The sequence below is a fragment of the Rana temporaria genome, chromosome 5, assembly GCF_905171775.1.
Source record: "Rana temporaria chromosome 5, aRanTem1.1, whole genome shotgun sequence".
Taxonomy (NCBI): domain Eukaryota; kingdom Metazoa; phylum Chordata; class Amphibia; order Anura; family Ranidae; genus Rana; species Rana temporaria.
Window position 1 is genome coordinate 178,508,942 of NC_053493.1, and position 18,006 is coordinate 178,526,947.

General features: G+C 47.2%; 1 protein-coding gene across 2 annotated transcripts in view; it reads right to left on the reverse strand.

Moving 5' to 3' along the window:
• Window positions 1-18,006, reverse strand: part of CCT5 (chaperonin containing TCP1 subunit 5) — a 244,834-nt gene that overhangs the window by 142,940 nt on the left and 83,888 nt on the right. The gene's annotated exons all lie outside the window — the stretch shown is intronic.

Sequence of the window (18,006 nt, forward strand, 5' to 3'; positions counted from 1 at the left end):
ATTAATTCAACTATTAATTCATTGATCAATCTTTAATTTTTTTGATCGATCAAAATTATTTTGATTGGTACTCACCTCTTCGCCGGCTTCCAGGCCTTCAGGAAGTTCCGTTGGAGATCCGGTGCCTTCATATCTTCATGCCCTTACTATCTGCCACACGCAAGGGCTGTTACACTTCCCTCCATCAACCTGGGATTCTACAACCATCCACTGGGAGTTGTGATAGTTCCCTTCATGGGACATCTACATGCCGACGGACTGATGTCAATTTGTCATCTGGATTCAGCAGTGGCATCGTTGTACACATTTTTATACCAGTATCACACTTGGCTACATGTTTTTATGACTGCTTTTGTTACCGTTTGGTATTACTGGCACCATTTTTACAGTTTACATCGATTTTATCCCCAGTGCAATATTTATTTTTTTGTTACCTACTTGAAGTAGGGTTGTCCCGATTCGATACTGAGCATTTGCGCAAGTACTTGTACTCACGCAAATGCTCCGATGCCAGACCCGATACTTTTTTTCCCTAGAGAGTGGGTGGAGAGGGGGCGGAGGCGAGCAGTCCTCAAAGAGAAAGCCAAGCCCTGGGGGGGGGGACAGGACACATGGCTGCATTTCTGGGGGGGACATATGGCTGCATTTTTGGGGGGGGGGGGGGGACGACGACACATTTTAAAAAAGTATCGGTAATCGGTATCGGCAAGTACATGAAAAAAAAATAGGATTTTTGTACTCACCGTAAAATCCATTTCTCTTCATGGACAGACACAGCAGCAATCGACCTTAGGGTATTATATCCATTTCCCTCCAGGAGAGACTAGGCAGAAAAACATCACTTCAAGTGTTAAAACACTTTTCAGTAAAGCTCGTCCCGGGTATAACCCACTCTGACTCAGCAGCTCCAGTTCGTAACAAACAGTACAAACAAAAAAGGAGGGGTGGGGGCTGTGTCCGTCCATGAACTCAAAATGGACTTTACGGTGAGTACAAAAATCCTATTTTCTCTTCCGTTCATGGACGGACACAGCAGCAATTGACCTTAGTGTCAAAAAATTCGAGGGGTGGGAAAAAAAAAAAATTAAGCTTCACCCCAAACAAACCAGAGTTCAACGGAGGAACTTCAACCTGAAACAGCCACCTGCAAAACCTTGCGGCCAAAGGAGGCATCTGCAGACGCACTCACATCCACCTTGTAAAAACTTGAAAAGGTGTGGATTGACGACCAGATCGCTGCCTTACACACCTGTAAAACAGACGCCTGATGGCGGGAAAACCCAAGAGTACCAACCGCCCTGGTCGAATGCGCCATAACCAGAAAGGGAGGCGCCTGCCCCATTTGGGTATAGGCCTGGAGCACGACCTGTCTGAGCCACCTGAAAATGGAGGCCGACGAGACCGCCAGACCTTTCTCAGGACCATTCACTGACATGAACAGTGAGTCCGATCTCCGGAACGGAGCCGTAGCAGACAAGTACACCCGTAGGGCTCGCACCATGTCCAAGGGAAGCAACGTGGCCTCCGAGTTCTTTGGCTGAGGACATAAGGATAGTAAAACAATGTCCTCATTATAAAAAAAGAGCCCTGCAAGACAAGGCCGCCAGATCAAAAACTTGTCTGACTGAAGGAATGGCTACGAAGACCACCCTCTGGGACAGAGAGAGAAAGAGGAATCTCCCGAATGTCCTCAAACTGAGCCCTTTTGACGCACCGAGAGGACCGAATTAAAGTCCCACGGAGGCAGTGGAGGGACACAGGAAGGTCACGAGCCTGACCCCCTGTACAAACGTACGCACCAGGGAGTGCGTCGCCAAAAATAAACAGCCAAGGCCGAAATCTGACCCATAACCATACTTAAGGCGAGAGCTTGACCCACTCCCCGCTGTAGGAACAGCAGCATCTGGGACAGCACTTATGTGCGGGGGTGTCCTTTCATCTCTGCAGACGAAGAGATGTAGGCCTTCCACGTGCGATGGCAAATCCTACGTGAAGTAGACTTCCGTGCAATTAGCATGGTAGAGAACAGTGTCTGACGGACCTCCAGTTTCTGGCTCCCAACAGCCATGCCGTTAAAGCCAGCGACTGTAAAGCAGGGTGAGGGGGAAAAAAAAAAAAAAAAAAAAAAAAAAAAAAAAAAATCGGACCCTGCGATAGAAGATCTACTCTCAGGGGTAGAATCCAAGGGACGTCTGCCACCAGACGCACCAGGTCCTCGTACCAGGAAAGGCAAGGCCAATCCGGAGCGACCAGGATTGTTGGCATCCCCTCCGCGCAACATGTGAGGGAGAAGCTTCAGAGGAGGGAAAGCGTAGTTTTAGGCAATAGTGACCCCACTGTGCCACCAACGCGTCTGACGCATCCGCCCAAGGGTCTCTTGACCTGGCCACGGAACGTGACACCTTCCGATTGAGACGGGATGCCCGAAGGTCCACGCCTGGCGTGCCCCATGTTTGGCACAACTCTGAAAACACTTCTGGGTGCAATTAGGTAGTCTGCTTGCCAACTCTGCACACCCGGAATGTACATGGCCGAGGCGTACCTTGTGGCTCACCGGAGGATGTGTGCAACCTCCACCACCGCAGCCGAGCTCTGCGTGCCACCTTGATGGTAGACATACGCCACAGCCGTGGTGTTGTCGGACTGGATCCTGACCAAATGGTCCTGCAGACCCAGAAACCACTTGGGGAGACGCAGCCGATAACCTGTAGCTCCAGGATATTGACTGGCAGGTGGGACTCCACCCGAGTCCAGCGCCCTGGGCTGACTGGACACTCCAGAAGGCCCCCCAGCCGGGGAGGCTGGCATCCGTCGTGACCACTGTCCGATGCACGGCAAAAATAATTTCCCGGTCCGAAGTACGGGAGATGTCAGCCACCACACTAGGGAGGACCTGACCAGGCCACTTCACCCAAATCTGGTAATCCAGACACGAAGGTAGCTTGTCCCAACGTGACAGAATCTCTCTTTCTGTAACACTCGGTGTGGAATTGGGCATACAGAACCGCTTCGAAAGAGGCTACCATGGGTCCCAGAATTCTCTTGCGAAGCGACGACCACTGCTGGGTCGCAAACCGCTGCACCGCAGATTGCAGTGTCTGGAGTTCTTCCGTCGGGAGAAAAAAAAAAAAAAACACAACACTTGCTTCTGAGGAATCCAGGACCAACCCCAGGTATTCCAGTCACTAGGACGGAACCAACATTTACTCCTGGACATCCAGTAGCCACCTGAATCTTTTGGAGGGGCTGACAGGTGATGAACCCATCCTCTAAGTCTGAGCTTAAAGAAGCTCTCAGGAGAAAGTTGTCCAGCGATTCCACACTGCCTTAGCAGGGCCAGAATGGGAGCGAGCATCAGTGTGAAAACTCGTGGTACCGAAGCCAGGCCGAAGGGGAGGGCCACAAACTGAAAATGGTCCTCTTCGACCGCAAAACGCAGAAACCTCTGGTGTTCGCACATATGGGAATATGCAGGTACGTGTCCTGAGTACGCAAAGTCCCCCTGATGGAGAGCCGCCACTACTGATCCATCCTGAATCTTTGCACTTTGACAAAAGAGTCAAGGGCCTTGAGGTCCAGGATTGGACGGACCCCCTCCTTTTTTGGGGGACTACAAACAGATAGGAGTTTAAAAAAAAAAACAAAAAAAAAAAAAAACGGTATATTCACTTCCCTGACCAGCAGATCCTGACCAGCCCGACAGGGCCACCCGGCGTACCGGAGGAAAAATCTGTTTGGTGGACAAGAGAGAAACTCTTGTACCCCGTGGAAACTACCTCGCAAACCCAGCGATCAGGAAGATGGCTCTCTACCGAGCCGCGAAGTCGGCCCCCCACCCGAGTGTCTGGCAGGGGCAGATCTACCATGCAGAAGCAGGCTTGTCCGCAGGCTTGTTGGGCTTGCGGTACCAGGTGCGCTTTTTGATCTACAGCGGGCACCTTAACACCCTGGAAAACCTTTTCCTGCCGCACCTGGGGGCGGTAAATGAGGGACCCTGCTTATGACCAGGCTCCTTACCCTTCCCAGATTGCAGGAGCAGAGTGCTCTTGTCCCCTGTAGCATCTATGTCAACCAGGGACTCCCCAAAAGGCCGTACACCCTTCAAAAGGCAAGTCCTCCTAAGGACCCTTTAGAGGTTTGGTGCGCAGACCAACACTTTAGCCACACAAGGTGGCATAGTACCACCGCATAGGCGGAGAGCAAGGGGAGCGTATCCAGGGCCAATTCACAGACAAACTGCAGGCCCTGCACCAACTGGTCAGCCAGGCCCACACGGAGCTCAGGAGCATTATGCGCCTCCAGCTCCTGCAGCAGGGACTTTGCCTGCTCGGTAATTGTCTGACACTAGAGCTCCGCCCAAAACCAGTCTCACTGCCGACCCCACTACTGTGAACATGGAGCGGGGCACAGCCTCAGCTCTCCTATCTGCGGGGTCCATAAAGGTGGGAGCCCCTTGCACAGGTAACGTGGTAGACTTGTTCAGTCTGGACACAGGGGGGTCCGCTGACGGAGGACTTTTTTTTTTTAAGTCTATCCTCAAGAGGATAACGGACCACAAAGTATTTTGGTACATCAAAAACTTTCTGCGGCCGATCCCATTCCTTGTATAATATTTTGTCCAGGTAAGGAACACAAGGAAACACTTTTGCGGGGCGGCGTGCGGAACCCAAAAGGGACCGGCATCCGAGGTCTCCGCCGTCCTCAGGTTTTTGAGTATACCGCACTGCAGTGATAAAAGCTCCAACAAAACGCCTTATGAAGCGCTGACCTTGAAGCAGTCATCCTCACTGACCGTGTAGGCTAAGCCTGCAAATCTGACATGACAGAAGCAGAGCCAGCAGCAGGGTCTGGTTCTGTGTCAGAGCCGTCCCCAGAAGCTGGCGCAGGGAGGGGGTTTTTACCCCCCTTCTGGCCGCTTGTCACTTCAATTCTGGCGATAAACGCCTAAGGGACTGCCGTATGGGCTCTACAGAAACCGCAGGGGCACTAAGGGTTAACTCAGGCATGGTTGGGGTAGAAGCCTCTGTTCAGACTCCATGTTGCCCCACCGCTATGCCGCCCTAGTACTGCAAGGCAGAGAACCACAGGTCACTCTCCCGGCCGCAAAACGGAGCAGGGGACCCACAGGTAACTCATCACCCGGCCAGGCTGTAGTGCTGCTGAAGCGCTGTCCGCTCTGCGCCGTCCCTCAGGAAGCTATTCGCAGGCTGCAAAATGGCGGCCATACACCTGTTTAAAGCAACAGTGACAGCAGAAAACACAGCCCAGCACACACAGCAACTCCAGTACAACAAATAAGGGAGAAGCTGCTGCTCCAGGTGAGCACACCTGAGCAATCAATGCCCTCTCAGAAACAGGTGGGTGCCTGCAATGCATGAGGCAAAAACTTGAAGGCAGGGTATGGACAGCCGCACACCAATGAATCTTAAAAAAAGTAAGCCTTTAATGGTGAAAAGGAAAGGCACTACAAAAAATTAATAGCATCACACAGCAGCACAGCCCCCGTAGTGACAGAGCCCCAGGCGGACGCCCCCCCCTTACAGCCGCCACCCAGCATGGGAAAGGAGGGAGAGAGGAAAGCAGGGCGGACCCTCATTCGACCTCCCCAGGAAAGCACCAGCCATACCACCTTGCCAGGGCAAGGGGCCACTACTTACCCATCCCTGCGACCACCGGCTGGAGGCATTCGACAGAACCAACGTCCGCTAAACGGCATGGCTGTCAGCCAGACACTGTGAAAGCCATAGAGACCGGTCATATGTGTGCCCTGGAACATGTAGTTCCCCGGCCACCCCTGGAGCAACGGGGCATGTCGTGGACGACCCAGAGCTTAGCTGAGAGCGGAGGATCAAGATCCAGCCTGTCACCCAGTCGGCAGTTGATAGATAGATCTCAGGATCAAAAAATGCAGAAACAAAATAAAAGCAGGAAAAAAAAAAAAAAAAAAAATAAAAAAATGTGTACATGGATGTTTTAACACTTGAAGTGCTGTTTTTCTGCCTAGTCTCTCCTGGAGGGAAATGGATATAATACCCTAAGGTCAATTGCTGCTGTGTCCGTCCATGAACAGAAGAGAAAGAAGTATCGGTACGTCATCAGGGCGCCCCCCTGATGACGTGGAAACCCACGAAACATATGTCGGAGGCTAGTCTGACATCCCCGCTCACCAGCTGATCCCGCGCTCACACTCTGCAGCAACGAATGCGCTTTCCACACACAGTGACCTACGAGATACAGACAAGGTCCTGTTTAAAGACGCATGCAGTCCTAGTGCCGGGCAGGCACCCACAAAAGTAATGGGCCAATCAGCTTTTTATTTGTCATTTTTTATTAAAACGTTAATGCACTATAGCTTTCTCCTGTTTATTTTGTGGATGGATTCCTGGATACCATTGGTCATATGATCGTTAGCAGTCTGAACGGTGGTGAATAGTGTGCAGGCACTTAAACCTGCTCAGCCCTATAGACCCACTTTTTCATTAAAGGGGTACACTTTATCTGGTAAGCATATTCCCTGTCAAGAGCACATCGGGTGAAGTCCCAGTAGATGGTGGTGGCTGCAGTATCACTAAAGACTCTTTGCATGATTTGATGATTTTTTTTGGATTGAATTCACCTGCGGAGGCAATCACTTATGGACTGTATTTTTTTGAGGTGTCACTCGAGACGCATAACCGTTTTTGCACATTCATTGGTTACACCTATTTTTATACAAGACACCAGTTTGTTGCATATCAATATTTCACTGGTTTTTGAATGATAAATAACTGCACAAAATGTAGTAGAGATTTAATTTATGTATGTTTTTTTTCCACCGGAGTGTTCAATTTATTTTCCTAATTTATTTCATCTCACCCATACCATTGGGATCCTCCCACCGAGGGTGTCCCAAATAATAGGTACTATTTACACTAGCGCCCTCTTCCCCATTTTTGATTCTATTACTAAACACCTGCCCACTCAGAACAGTCCTGGCACCATGTGATCGCTGTGACCAAGCATAGGATCACAATAAGCAAGGCTTCATAAATGAAAACTTGCAGAGTTAGAAACTGCTTATTATAATCTGATCACCCTCTAGAGTAGTACAGTGTTAATACCGGTATGGCAACACTGCACTGTTTTGGTGACCGTATAAAAAAAAATAAGTTTTTTTTTTGAACATACAGTGCCAAACTGTTGTGTGGGTGATCAAGTACAATGACTCGCTGGCTCTGATATAACTGTCAGTGCCGAAAGTCATATCGAATCACCGCCACATCAGTACAAAGTCACCAGACCAGTCAGTATTCCCGATTATTGCCGCACCGGTTACAGAATCTCTGATCACCGTCATACTAGTGCAGTGTTGCGTTTGTGCGATACCTGAACTAAACCTTACCTACTTATTGACCACGTTTCTGCCTGCTGTCTGGACTGATACAGAGGCCTGCTTGACTTACAGGAGCTGGGACTGCTATAGGTGACGTTACACTCAGGGGCGGATTAAACCCCCCCCCCCCCCCAAGAAAATAGTGAGCAGGCTGTGCTGATACCGACCCCCACAAGGCAGAGGCACAAAAAACAGGCTCTGAAGAGACACAGGCAGAGCCGCAGCGGATTTTCCACCCCTCCTCTTCGAGCATTCACCCAGTAATGCCTGCTCCTATTGGCTACATTTAGAGCCAATGGCTTGGAAACTAGAAGCTAGAGGATTATGGGACATGTAGTCCTGGATACCAGCAGGCCCTAGGATGATTCTTTGAGGACAGCAGCACCAATATGCCGAGCGGGAGGAAGGAAGAGGGAACATCATCCTCCAAGGTAAGAACTTTCCTCCCCTCCACCTGGCTGCAACCACCAATACTTTTTAAAGACACTATATATATTTATACATTTCTCTCATACTCTGGATCCGCCCCTGGTTACATTAATGTATATTCCCTGACCACTCGTACAGAGGTGAGCATTACAGTACAATCTGTATGTACCGCGTTTCCCCAAAAGTAAGCCCTGCCCCGAAAGTAAGACCTATCTGGATTATCAGGGTGGGCTGCAATATAAGCCCTACCCTGAAAATAAGCCTAGTAAATCTTATTAAAAACCCTGTAATGCTTTTGTAAATAGCCAGTGTCTCAGTTTGCAGCAGAGTTTAAATAAAACAAAAGTTTACAATCACCGCTGACCCGCCGGCGTCCTCTTCTCTCCTCCTGTATGATGTATGTGCCCCTACCTCTTTTGAGCATGGAGCGGGCCGACGTCAGCCGATATCTCGGCTGTTCTTTCCTTCACTCCTCCCACCTGGCGGCGGCCCCTGTCTTCAGTGCACAGACGTCAGCGGCAATCGCGGCTCTTTTCCCTCCTCCACTCCCGCTGACGTCTGCGCCATCTTCCCCTTTACCATAGTGCACTGAGCGCGCCAACGTCACATTCTCTTTCCTCATCTCAGAGAAGAGCAGTATACGGTACCACAAGAGTTGTTAAGGTACTTTTATACAGTATAAAAAGGGGCTGACTGAACTGCAATAGAACCGATTACTTTACTATCAATTCAGAATGATGTAAAAAACAGACTCCTGACCTGACAATGTTGTGGGGGGGGCTGGGGGGGGGCTGCAGGGGGTGAGGGGAAGACAGAGGACACAGAATTTTTAGATTTTAAGAGGAAAATTTAGAGGGATAGATGACACCGCACACTGTTGTCTATCATGCTTTAAAGAAACAGGATTTTTTTTTTTTTTTTTAAAGCAACAACCAGCCAGACAAGACTGTAAATAAATAAGCCCTACCCTGAAAATAAGCCCTAGTGTGTTGTGACCAAAATATAAGACTCTAGCTCATTTTCGGGGAAACATGGTGTGTGTACACACACACACACACACACACACACACACACACACTGTATTTATCAGCGTATACCACGCACTATTTTGCCCTGAAAATCAGGGCAAAATCGTGGGTGCGCGGTATACGCCGATAACCGCTTTCCCGCCACGAGTTTGAATACTGCGCCGGCATACACCGAGCGCAGTACACTCGTGTATCTTCGGGCAGTCTCAGCGCCTCTCGCGCTGACGTGCTGAGCGTACAGGACGTCAGCGCGAGAGTTTCCGAGCCTGCCCGACGATGCACTAGTGTACTGCGCTCGGTATATGTCGGCGCAGTATTCAAACTCGGCGCGGGAAACGAGCGGGGAGGACGCCGCAGGACCCGACGAAGGACACCCGAAGCCGCAGACGGACCCGACGAGGCCGCCGCGCGCTATACCCAGATAGAGAGATTATATATATATATATATATATATATATATATATATATATATATATATATATATATATATATATATATATATATATATATATATATATATATATATATATATATATATATATATATATATATATAAAAAATTCGTATTTATCGGGGTATATATATTTTTTTATTATTTCTGGATGAAACTGACAAAATAACTGAATGTAGAGAGAAGCTTTCAAATTCAGTGGGAGTGGGCGCAGGGCCCATGGCGGGTGGGACCCAGCAGCTATCAAACACTAGACAGTGATTGGGCTGCTTAAAGCATGCAGGGCCACATACACGTAGCGGCCTGCCCAGATCCCATCCCATTGGCTGTTGCTTGATGGCTGTGGTCCCGCCCGCCCCTGACATCAATGCTCAATTTTGACAGCTCCTCTCTCTGCATTCAGTTAGGTGTCAGTTTCACACACTCGGCGGCCCTGGCAAGTGCCGCTCTGCCAACAAGGTGTGAAGAAGAGAATAACACTTGTGGGCATGGTGTTAAATATCGGCATGATCTGGATAACAAACGGCTGATGAGCAACCCATAAATCGGTCGACCTCTAGAAGACACCATTTAAATGTAAGGAGGTTTATATACTCTTAAAATTTGGAACACAGTTACTCCACTTTGTTTCAGTGTGAATCTAATGGTCAGATTGGGTTTAACTGCTACAGAGCACTCTCAAGCTAAGATCAGTGGATACATTCTCCCAAATGATTTATGAGGTGCTTAGGAGATTGACTGGAGAAGGAGGAACCTCATCTTCAAGCTTGAATAGCAAGCTCCCAAAGCCAACTAGAAATGGGTGAGAGGGACAGGCTGACCAGGGGGCCTCAGGAATGACAAGGAGGGAGTCATTCTGAAAGAAGACGTGACTGAACTTGAATAGCTGCCTTTACCACATCCAACTATGGAAAGTCTCCTTGGTATGTACAACAGCAGGACAGAGGGATGAAAGTACAAGGTCCATTTTTAACTGCGGCAGGTCGGCGAGAACCTTCGTAGCTGTACGTCGGCCCCTTTAAGCTGGATAGCACACGCACCCGCTGCACTGCAGAGGTGCCGATGCTCATGACCGGCGGTCACGATGACCGTCTGCCACGAGCGGCAGAAAAGGGACACCCCCCCCATTCTGTGAGGAGATGCAGCGTGCGAGTTCCTACAAGCTGGGAACCACAATCTGTCATCTCCTATAGCGAGTCCTCTCCCCACATTTAGAGCACACACTAGGAAACAGTTAACCCCTTGATTGTCCTCTAGCATTAACCCCTTCCCTGCCAGTGACATTTACACAGTAATCAGTGCATTTTTATAGCACTTATCTCTATATAAATGCCAATGGTCCAAAAAATGTCAGAAGTGTCCTCCATAATGTCGTACCGATAAGTCAGATGACCGATATTACTAGAAAAAAAAAAAAAAAACAACATAAATCCCTTGTTTTGTAGACACTATCTTTTGCGCAAACCAATATACATTTATCGCAATTTTTATTACAAAAAAAAATATGTACAAGAACACATCGGCCTAAACGGAGGAAAAAAAATTGCTTTTAAAAAACAAATTGGGGATATTTACTATAGCAAAAAGTACAACATATTGTGTTTTCAAAATGGAAGCTTGTTTTGTTTATAGTGCAAAAAATAAAACCGCAGAGATGATCAAAAGAAAGCCATTTTTTTTTTGTGTAAAACGTCGCACAACCATGCAATTGTCAGTTAAAGCAGTGCCGTATCGCAAATAATGGCCTGGTCTCATTGAGCAGCCAAATCTTACGGATCTGAAGTGGTTAAGGTGGAAGAAACCACACTTTAGGGAAAAAGGTGGTCCTAAGCCTTAACAAAACCTAGCCTGCATGAAGGACAATAAGGCCTCATGCACACGATGTTAAAACATTAAAAAACCACCAGTAGCTTTGGTGAGTTTTTCAATGTTTTTGAAATGGCTTTTTTTTTTTTTTTTTTTTGAGTTTATCGTTTTATTTTTTAATGGGTCAAAAAAAGGCTGGTGATCCATGTTTGAGGGTTTTTTACAGCTGAAGAGTGCCTCTCAGAACCCACTAGTTTTTTTTTTTTAACCGGAGCTAGACTTACCGCTGACTTTTAACCATTCGCCAAAATTGTTTAAAGGCGGTCCTCCAGGCCTTAGTCTTCAGTATCCACAAGAACCGCCAGAAGGCTCTGAAAGACATAAGACACTGGCATAACATTCGTATATCCCTTTTGCACCAGCTGGGGAACCAGGCTGTCCTGGAAGACGCCTAGAAAAAGTTACCGCTAAGTCCAACTACGGTTTTCTCCCATAGTCTTCCAGGACAGCCTGAGATGAGCAAGAAACTTACTCCGCTAGGGCAGGACCACTGCCTGGGGGACCTTTCGCTCAAATGCCTCTTCTGTATGTGAAACCAGGTCCAAGCAGTAATGTTTTTTTAAACGTGGAGTAGCTGGACCACCTCGCTCTGAAGATCTTCACCAGGAGTGGCACCGGCTTTCTCTGCCCACGAAGCAGACACCGCCCTGGTTGAATGTGCCTTAACTAGGGGCGCTTTTTTCCTAGCCAACCTATATGCCTCCAACTTATTTTTATCCATCTGGCAATAGTGGACTTTGACACTTTACATCCTTTGTGTGCTCCTGCAAAGTTTACAAATAAAGACTGACATCCTGAAATGTCTGCTGACTTCTAAATAAACGAAAAGACTTGCCTGTCATCTACTAAAGTAAACCTTCCTTCATTAGCCCGAGGATGAATAAAATGTTGGCAGGATAATGTTCTGTGAAACACAGAAGAAACTAGGATCTGTTTTGAGCACAACCCTATTCTCCAAAATAAAAAAAAATAAAAAAATGGCACTGATCCAGAGTGCCTGCAACTTACTCTTCTGGCTGAAGTGACTGCAATCAAAAAATACGTTTAGAATCACCCACTTAATCTCAGATTTTTCCAGAGGTTCAAAAGGACTCCTTGTAAGCACTGAAAACCAAGGATAGATCCCTGGAGGGACAGGCTCTGACACTCACTGTTCTGGACCTGGAGAGAGCCTTAAAGAAATTCCTTACAAATTGATCTTGCTGCAGGGAGACCTGAAGATACACTCCTGGCTGGAAAAGTCCAATACTGCTGGAATTCCTGGTTCTTCCTGCCCCTTTTCTGCTAACCAAGAAGTCAACCTTTTCCAGACTTTGGTGTAGATGGCCCTGATTTACAGGCTTACGGCATTCCGAAAAGGGTCTTAATGACTCTCTGAAAAGCCTTGAGCATTTAACAGTTGCTTCTCAGATACCACACTGCAAGTATGAGGGTCCCAAATAGGTCCCTGTTTAACCAGATCCTCCCTCACTGGAAGAGAGGGGGGAAAAAAAAAAAACGCACACGGGATATATGGCCAGCAAACCAGGACCTCTTTGGCCAAAACAGGGCTATCAAAATGAGATCAGAAATTCTTGAGCCAGGAAACTGGAGAACTGCCTGGCTCAATCCAGTGGATGCAGGGATAACCGAGCAACTTTGTTGCTTTGAGGCAAAAAGGTCCACCTCAGGTCTTCACAACCTAATTGAACACTTCCTGGTTGAGTGACCATTCGTCTTGTTTTATTTGCTGACGGCTGAGGAAGTCCACCAGCCCAAGTGGACTGCTGTCAAAGAAGCCAGGTTTGATTCGGCCCAACCGAAAATGTTGCCTGCCATCTACTGCAAGGCAGGGCCCCTGGTCCCCCCTGCTTGTTCTTGTACAAGACTACGGCTGAATCGTCGGACCTTACTTGAAGGTGCCGTCACCTTATTCTTTGCTGGAAGGCCTCCAAAGTCCTCTGCACTGCCAGTAGCTCCCTCTGATTCGCAGTCTGCCTGGCTTCCACCTGAGACCAAGATTCTTGAGCCAGATCCTTTACCAGGTGGGCTCCCCAGCTGAAAGAACTGGCGTTCATTGTCACCACCATAGCTGTTGGTCTGAACCACAACAGACCCCTGTCTAGATTGCGACAGTGCCCTTTTGACTTTGGTCGATATGGGCTTAGGCTGATCCAAACTGCTGGCTGCCATCCCAGCAATGTAGAATGACAGCCTGTAACAGGCGCTGGTGGAACCTTGCCCAGGGGACTACTGGGAAACAGGTTGTCAATAAACCCATCACTCACGACATCCGATATGGGCTTCCTGTTTCTTATGAAGTTAAGCTACCGCTAGACCCACTTGATCTTCGCTAACAGGAGAAAGAGAGAAAAAGGAGTCACCGCTTCAGGTGGATCTTTAGCAGACAAATCAAGGAACCTCCCAGGAATCCAAGGTGCTGGCAATGCACTAAGCCAGGGCTCAAAATTTCAAGCCCTGAGCTTCTAGCCAGGCCTCAAGTGTTACTCGCCACCAGTTGCCTCACCTAACCATACACTGCCCCGCCCCTAAAAATGCCCCTTAAAACGCCCTTGTAGATCATCTCTTGGAATGACACTGTTAAATGTTTTATGCCGAATCAAGTTACACAATTAAATATTACCAACAACAACTTTAACAAAATGGGACATGGCACTGGGGCAAACCAGAGGGACATGGACTTTTTTTTACTTCTGCAAATATTGCTCTCCCTCTTATGTACAAGACTCCCTCCTCCTCCTCTGCCTTCTCTCTAGAACCAGGTCTTCCCCCCATTCTCTTGCTGTCTCCTCTGCAACCCCATCCATCCTCCTCTCTCCCTCTCCTATTCTACCCACTCTCATAATCAGGAGCCCCTGTGTACGACTCCACACCTGCATGTCCCCACTTCCCCCTTTAATTGTTGGGCAGTGAGGAGAGGAGCTGCAGCACAGCGGGAGGGAGTACAATCCAGTACCGAGATTCACACACCTGCATAGCCATTGACACCACAACACAGCGCACACTGACACCGCACAGCATACTGCCGCTCTCTTGTCAGGGCAACTCTTGGTGAGCGCTGTGCTGCACTGCCTACCTGGGACACCCAGAGTGGTGATAATCGCAGTCCTCCAGCTCACTTGTTCCTTCCTGCTCTCTAGCTACATTGGTCAGGTTGGGAAGCCAGGCTCAGAGAGGTCATACTATCAGGTCCCATGGCTTAACGAGAATTGTAAGGAGAGCACCTGTGTACTGCTCTGCATGTGTGGCGCTCACCCGACTACTTTTCCTGGGCACGCACCTTTCCTCTTAGGCCGCCAATCGCAGCGTGGCTCTAAGTGTAGGCACAGATTAGACTGTTGGTCATGCAGAACTTATCACTCGCCCCCAGCTTAAATCCACTCGCCAAATGCTAGCAGGCGAGTGGAAATTTTGAGGGCTGCACTAGGCAAACATGGAAAAGTGGAAATGGATGGACAGCCGCACTCCAAAAAAGGAACTTGAAGAAGTAGTCTTTATTAATAAAAACTGGACATGCAAATCCAAAAATACAGTCAAATAAGGGGACAGCTGACGCTTTTCGCACACAGTGCTTAGTCATGGCCGGGAGAAAGACCTTGTCTGTTGCATATCCTGTATCCCAGGCACTGTACTTCCTAGTTTGGGATCAGCCGGGACTTGTCCCCATTGATCAGCCAACCAAGGGAACGCAGGAAAAGTTGTGCCTCCTGTAAGTTTTCTTCCAGCTGCTGCCAAGATTGGGCGTCCAAACAGGGGATCACCGTAAAGGCCCTGACACGCGGGGGTCACCAAGGCTTCTGCAAGAACTTTCGTGAAAATCCTTGGAGGATGCTAGTCTGAATGGCAGTGCCCTGAATTGGAAGCAAAGAACTTCTGAATTCACTTTAACTGCTAGGAACTTCTGGAAATCCCGATGTATCGGCACATGCAAATATGTGTCCTTGAGATCGACACTTGCCATAACAAGTAGGAAACAGGAGCTTTGTCACGTGAAGCTAGACTCCATTCTGAAACACTTGCATCTGATTAACTTGTTCAGTGGTCGGATATTGAGAATCAACCTGAACTTGCCCAATGGCTTTTGGACAACAAATACATGGAAATACACCTCCTTGCCGCGTTCTGCATGTGGCACCTGGCTGATGACCTGTTGAGCCAACAGGTCTCCCAACAGCAAACTCAGCCCCTGCTTTCTCCTGGTCTCGGGGTAACCAGAAAAGTTGGAGGGGGAGTGGCATTGAACTCCAACTTGTAGCCGTTTTTTATTATCTTTAATATATTAAGTGCTGGAGCTGCACGATTAATCGGAGAGAATCGCGATCTCGACTCTCCTCGCCCACGGGATGACCCGCGATTTTCGGATGCAGCCATAGGAAACACACTGAATTATACTCACCCATGTGCATGTGTCCCGGAAGTCGCTCACATTCCCCATCACCACCATCCTCCAATCCGCAGCAGGAACGTCATCATCATCCGCCGCCCGCTGCCAGAAATCAGGTTCTGTTACCTTAGATACCGCAGGACGTTTCCGTTGTGCCGCATGGCATGCCGGGATATGTAGTCCCGCCTCTATTGGTGAAGGGGAGGTCTCCTTGTAGAACTACAAATCCCAGGATTCTTAGTGGGCCTGGTTCCAGACAGGGAGCGGAGAACGATGACTGGAGGCGGGGAGATGAGGGCAGGTGCTGGGGGAGCCCAGGCGGAGCTTTACCGCTGGAGGCAGAAGACGGAGGTCCGGCGGAGGGGGTTCCGTGTAACCAGAAGCCTGAGAGAGAAAGAACCATTGTACTACCTGGGGGCCTGAGCGAGAGTATACATATATGGGTAGCGGTGACAACATGGGCAAAATTGACAACATGAGTAGGGGTGACTGCATACTAGCTCATTATGGCTTTTGCCTTTCAGGTAGGTTTAAAAAAAAAAAATCTAATATCGAAATATCGAGTTAACAAAATTTGTAATTTTTACATTGCGCCTTTTTTCAAAAATGGAGAAAATTTAATGCAAGCAAAAAATGTAAATATACAAATTTCTAACAAAAATCGGAAGGTTTTAATTTTTCCCTTACAACTTTCAGAATTTGTGAAAGACCCCACCCAAAACATTTTCTGAAAGCCGACCTCTAGAATTTCAAAGAAGGTGCTACTGATTTTTTTTAAACCCTGCTGTAGTTACGCAAATGTTTATCAAACCAATATATTTGCACAAAATACACTAAAATCATTACTGGCAAAAAGCTACTTTTACCAAATGCCTGCTAAATCCCAAATATAAAAGCTCAACCTGTATGGAGTTAATAAAATTTGTTTTTTAAATTTAGCCTTTTTTGCTAAATATTGAAAATCAAAAAACGTGCCCAAAAACGTAAAAAAATCTGGAGGTTTTAATTTACTTATAGCATAAAGAATTTGTAAAAGACCCCCCAAACCATACATTTTCTGAAAGCACAGGGCCAGTAGAATAGAAAGAAGGTGCTACTGATTTTTAGGGCAGCGCAATATTTACGCAAATGTTTATCAAAACAATTTTTGCTAAAAACACACTAAAATCATTAACAGTGCAAATAAACACAATTTTACTTACCCAATTTCTTCTAAATTGCTACTAAAGCATTGTTTACATGTGGCATACTAAAGTATATTAATTTTGTGAAAAGTGCAGCGCTGCACATCTATAAATTATACATTCCATAAAATAACCCCCCCCCCCCCTCACAAAAAGTTCATATGTAGGTTTGCAAAGCTGTCACAGCTGTGTAAAATCCTTTTTAAAATGGATCCAATGTTCAGTGCACACCATCACCTGCTAAAATGCCTGCTCACCTCAAGGACGAGTATAAAACTCAGACAGATCACTCCTTTTGTCCACCACGATCAATCCACTTTACCAATGATAGTAATTCCTACAGTCCCCAGACTGCACCTCTGTGTGGGTAATTAACTTTTGAATTGTCTCCAAACACCACCTTCCTCCATTCGCTTTTCAATAAAAAATTCCACTCATATCCAGGGGTTATGGACATGAAACAAAAAAACACAAGTACCATAGTGTTCTCTGCTTTTAAATTTATTAAAAAAGCCCCCCTAAATCGTTACACTTACAAGAATAAAAACAGCATGTATTAAACCACCAGCTCATTCACCGCAGATCTAGACTCACGGCGCTTCGCCATACACAGAATTTGACTCCTCCCCTCTAAAATGCGTGTAGATCTGATGAAGGCCAACACGCGTTGAGATAGGAGTCAAATCTGTTGTCAGGCGAAGCACCGTGAGTCTAGATCTGCGATGAATGAGCTGGTGATTGGATACAAGAAATAACACTAAAAATAGCATGCAAGTAACTTTTAAATAAATTTAAAAAGCAGAGAACACTATGGTACTTGTGTTTTTTGTTATACGTCCTTAACCCCTGGAAATACAAGTGAAATTAGTTATTGAAAAACGAATGGAGGAAGGTGGTGTTTGGAGACAATTCAAAACGTTGATCACACACACACACACACACACACACACACACACACACACAGTCTGGGGACTGTAGGAATTACCATCATTGGTAAAATGGATTGATTGTGGTGGACAAAAGGAGTGATCTGTCTGTACTCATCCTTGAGGTGAGCAGGCATTTTAGCAGGTGGTGTGTGCACTGAATATTGGATCCATTTAAATAGGATTTTACACAGCCGTGACAGCTTTGGAAACCTACATATGAACCGTTTAAAAAAAAGTTTTATAGAATGCATAATCATTTGTTTATATAAGACTCAGATACGCAGCGCTGCACTATTTCCACAAAATTAATATTGAAATAGGTGGGGTGTATCACTAAGTGTTCAGCAGCTGTGTAGACACTCA